Source organism: Dasypus novemcinctus, chromosome 24, assembly GCF_030445035.2.
Source record: "Dasypus novemcinctus isolate mDasNov1 chromosome 24, mDasNov1.1.hap2, whole genome shotgun sequence".
Taxonomy (NCBI): Eukaryota; Metazoa; Chordata; class Mammalia; order Cingulata; family Dasypodidae; genus Dasypus; species Dasypus novemcinctus.
Window position 1 is genome coordinate 25703538 of NC_080696.1, and position 4902 is coordinate 25708439.

The following is a 4902-nucleotide window of genomic DNA, read 5'->3' on the forward strand; positions in this document are numbered from 1 at the left end:
GTGGCCCTAGGCAAGTGCCTCTCCCTCTCTTGGTTTCCTCATTGCAAAAGGGCACCAGTCCAGGCTGGTCCAAACACGCAGTGCTGATTATCAGTCGTTCTTGCTGCAGGAGGCTGGCCTTGCCTCTTGCTGGGGCCTGGGGTCTGTCCTGATTTGGGAGCTGAGATGCCACCATCATCCCCAAGTCTCCCGGGCCCGCCCGCCAGCGCCTCGCCCGCAGCCCCTGGCTTCAGCTTAGCCACACCCAGGGCCACCACCATCTCTGAGCACCCATTGTTTTCACCTGGCTTGGCGCCAGGCTTTGTCCCTGCCCAGGTCCCTGCTTCCCTGCCACACTCCAGGCTGGGCCCTAAAGAGGGTGCAAGGCGTGGCAGCACCCCAGCAGCGGAGACCTGTGTTTGAATCCCAGCTCTGCCACTCCCCAGCTGTGTGGCCTTGGGCAAATCACTTCACCACTCTGAGCCTCTGTTTCCTCCTCTGTTAAATGGCGTGACGGGCCTTCACAGGGCTGAATCGAGGATTCTGTGTCGGGCTGCAGAGCGCGCAGCGTGCAGTAAGGCTCAGTGCACGCTCCGCCCAGCTCCTCGGCTCCCCGTGGGCCTCGAGGGCAAGCCAGGCACCGCAAACGCGGGGGCAGGAAGGGGGCAGCTAGCCCTGGAGCTGCGGGGCATGGGGCCCACGAGTAGAGCACTGGATGGGGAGTCCGGGGCCAGGATCCTGGCTCCGACCCTGCTGTGTGACCGCAAGCTGATTGCAGACATCTCTGGGCCCCAGAGTGAAGGAAAGCAGCAGCTAGGCTCCTCCTTCCTCCCCGGGGAAGGGAATGGGAGGGAGAGGGCCAAATTTTCATTTTTTATTTTGAGCACAAAAGGTTTGAATGAAAACCAGCTGCAGAGACAGAGAATCCTATTGTGAAGCAGCTGAGACTCCCAGGTGGATGGAAGCGGCAGCGCTTGAGTGTCGGGCTGGGTAAACAGAGGCGGGGGCTTTGGCCAGAACCAGCAAGTGGCCCAGCACAGCCGGGGTTCTCCGGCCCCTCCCTTAGGGAGGTGGCTCAGGCGTCTCCCACTTATATTCAGACTCTGGGGACAGAAAGAGCCAGTGTCCACTTTGGGCAGGCATTTTGCCTCTCAGGGCCTCAGTTTTCCCCTCTGCAAAATGGGTCCAGTGACAGCACTTTCCCTCCAGGGAGGGGCAGATGTCCTCGTGGTCTCAGGGCAGGCTCCGCCGTCAAACTGGTTGGAGTTACATCCTGGCTCTGCCACTCACTGTGTGACTTGGGCTAAGCCGCTGCGCCTCTCTGTGCCTCAGTTTCCCCTCCTGTGAAATGGAAACAATAACAGTTCCAATCTTCTGGGAAGATGAACCAAAGAGGCTCTGCAGGGAGCCAAAACACAGGAAATAATAACAATTATCATTGTTGTTTTTCTTAGTATTGTCCCATGAGCTCAACCTGCCAAGGCCCCCATCTCCAAAAAACCCCTTTTTCCTTCCACATACTGGGGGGGAGGGGAGGCTGGTGCAGGAAGAGGCCACTTTCTCCTATTGTGCTATGGGTGGAGCCCAGGGGGTTGTGGTAGCCCGAGGGTGGGCTTCCTGGAGGAAGAGGTTATAAGTAGAAATACCATCTATGGAGAATTGTTATGAGCCAGGCACTGTTCATTCCACAACAGCCCTCTAAGGAAGGTTTGTTTACTACACACCAGTAAGACAGGTGAGAGGCTGAGACCAGAGAGGTCCAGCATCCTGCCTGAGGTCACACAGCAAAGACGCGATGAAGCTGAACTTGGAGCCTAACTCGGACACTGCACTGTTCCCCAGACACAAAGCTTTCCAGCCTCCAGGACTTTGCTCTGGCTCTTCTGCCCAGGCCACCCTGGTGCCATCCCACCCGGCAGAAATCACCCCAAACACAGTCTCCTCTGTGCCTCCCCCCAAATGCTCGGGGGCCCCAAAGCATCAACAAAAGGATGGTGGAGGCGGGACGGGGTGTGCCGGCAGGAATCCCTTAGAGGGGAGCCTGCCTCGAGTTCATCCGGCCACAGCCATGGGGGGACCCTTTGCCCGGTCCTCACTGTCCCTCGTTCAATTCTCACAAGTCGAGGTCAGGGCGGGGCTCACCCCCATTTTCCAGAGCAGAGAACCGAGGCTCGGAGGTGAGGAGGCCTGCTTTGCTTCCAGAGCCTGCGCCGTCTCCCCCCTATGCTGGGAAGGCAACAGCCTGGGGGGATGGGGGCAGCTCCAAGGTGTCCATGAGCCTCAGTTCACCCGCTGGTGAAATGGGCTGTGGGGAAGAGTGCGACTCGAGCAGGCGAACAGGCGTGCTCCCCAGGGCCAGGCCCGCAGGAGGCTGCCGAGGGCGGCTGGTGCTACCCACACTGTCACTCACGACAGGCCCCATCAGACCTGTGAGACCCCGGGCCTGCGTGCACCTGCCAGGCCGCAGCGGGGAGCCCTGATCTCTCATTTCCTGACTGTCTTTGGGGAAAGGAAAACACCCCCGCAGGCTGCTGGTGGCCTAGCCTGTGTGGCTGAAGCCATGCCGGGTGGGGGAGGGGTGGGGGGTAAACTGACCCCCCCACACCCCCCACACCCCCTTACCCCGCCCAGACCCAGGCTTTGTCTGAGGCCTGCCCAGATACTTCCTGTATTCCCAGCCCCAAACCTGGACGGGCCAGACCTCAATGCCCTGTATTGTCCCGGGGCCAGGCCCCCCAGCGCCCGCGGGGCCTCCTCCTGCCCCCAGTTGGGAATCTGGTCCCCAGGAGGCGTCTCAGGGGAAATCGGAAACCAGGAAGGACCCCTCGGGGTGGCCTCCTGTGCCGCCAGGTCCTGGGCGCAGCCTCTCTCACGCGTCCTCTTCCTACCTTGGCAGCCTGGCTGGGAGGGGAGGGCTCCCGCTGCGCCCATTTCACAGACAGAGTCACTGAGGCCTGGGGAGCCAGGCCGTCACCCAGGTCCACTTAGATCGACGTGTTTTCCAGGAGGGGCCTGGCCTCCAGGCTCCCCAGGGGAGTTACCCTGCCGCTAGGGGCGCCCTGCAGAGTTAGGACGGAGGAAAGCTGAGCCACGGGGCAGGGGTGTCACTGCAGAGGGCTCGGCTGGCACCGACCCCCTCGGACAACCACCCAGCATTAGAGTCTAGCTCTGTCCAGCTCTGCCCAAAGCCCTGCCGGTCCCTAAGCCTAAAATGAGGGGACGAAGGCTCCTGCGTCCCGGGCGGGGAAGGGCTCCAGGGCCATCAATCAGGCCTGTGACGGGCTAAGCCAGCAGCGAGTCCTCTGAGCAATGGGAGCTGGAAACCAAGGTGGGAAAATGGCAAAGGTTAGGGACAGTCAAAGAGCAGCCGGGAAGAGGGAGCTCAGAACAGCCCTGTGGTCCTCATCACCCGCCCAAGGGGCCGGAGTGGAAGAAGCCAAGGCCAAGGGCAGCGGTGGAGGAGAGGCTGGAGAAGCAGGCCAGCAGCGGCCGCCGGGGGCACCCCCGGGCCAGACCTGGCCGTGCCCGCCAGGAACTACCCCACCAACCCTGCCCTCTGCGTCCCCGGGGGTTCTGGGCAATGGGGGCACCAGCAGCGATGGGGGCTCGGAAGGAGAGCGGGGTCAGCTCCGTCCCTGCGGGGGCCGCAGCCAAGCTGCCCCTCCACCCCTCCCGCGGTCCCCAGCCCCTCGGGTGGCCTCTCCTTGCACCCATCCCTGCTCGCCTTGGCTCCCCCTGCACAGCCCTGGCCCTGCACCCCTCCTCCTCGCTTCCCGTCACCTGCCCACACCTCTGCAGAGCCCTCATAGCATACTTTCCCCCGAGGAGCCCGTTCGAGAAGGATCTGCCTCCCGCCAGTCCTGACGGCTGTAGATCTGAAGGATCCGTGGCCACATGTTAAGTTTTGACAACGCCAGGCAGGAGGTGTCAGGCCGCTCGTCACATGGTCCCCTAGGATTTTCTGTGTGGTTGAATGATTTCCCAGAGAAAGAACGAGGCAGGAGAGAGAGAGCAAGCACGGCCTCCAGGAGAAGCCACAGGGCCATGCCCCTTCCCTGCTGTTGCCCTTGACCCAGCCCAGCCCCGCCAGAAACGGGGACCACGTGGGGGGATCACCGCACCCCTGTGCCCTCCTCGGGGAAGGGTTTGGCTCTTGGCTGCAGGTCCCACGGAGCCAGGGACTGGCGGCCACACTGAAGAAATTTGGCTCCAACAGGACCCCGTAGTTGGGTGCGGGGAGCTCTTCAGGGAACACTCACCCTGGAGCGCTGCCTCCTCTTCCTCACCTTTGTTTCTCCATCTGATCAGGCCCCGTCCAGCCTTCCCAGCCGAGAGCCGTTCTGTTTTGTTTTGTCCTGCATCTACACAGTGGCTCCATCTGCAGCTTGTCACACACGCCCAGATGGCATCGTGTCACCTGCACTGTTCTGATTTGGCACATGGCCGCCTCGCCTCCTTTTCCTGCTCTGTTAAAGCCTTCTCTTCCCCGCGTTGACGGTGCAGAACGAGGCCTTCCACATTCTTCTGTAAGCATGAAAATCCTGTACAAACAGTGTCTGCCTGGACAGGGGGTTTCTTTTACAAAATCAGGAACGCATGATACACACTTTTCTGCATTTTCTCATTCAAGGAAGCCCACAGCAGTCCGGTGGGAGAGCTGGGAACTTTTCTTTTTAGGACTGCGTAATATTACACGTGAGGCCGGGTCAGAAGGGAGTCAGCCGTTTCTCCTACTGATGCGGTTTTGAGTTTTCCTTTTGGTTCCTGTATTTTGTCTCCAGACCCATGTGGGCACACGGTGCCTTCAATGAAATGCACGGGGTTACCTTTAGCCCATACCCCAGCGCTGTGTTTTCTCCCATTTTTCGGATGAGAAACCTGAAGCTCAGAAAGGAGAAGGCCAGGAAGTGACTGAATCAGGAC

At 60.6% G+C, this 4902-nt stretch overlaps 1 long non-coding RNA gene across 1 annotated transcript; it reads right to left on the reverse strand.

The window, feature by feature from the left end:
• Window positions 1-838: 838 nt before the first annotated feature.
• Window positions 839-4603, reverse strand: LOC139437529 (uncharacterized). The gene is made up of 2 exons (XR_011647394.1): window positions 4239-4603; window positions 839-1320 (listed from the first exon to the last, which is right to left on the reverse strand). It is a non-coding gene; the product is annotated as an uncharacterized lncRNA (long non-coding RNA).
• Between the last annotated feature and the right edge of the window lie 299 nt (window positions 4604-4902).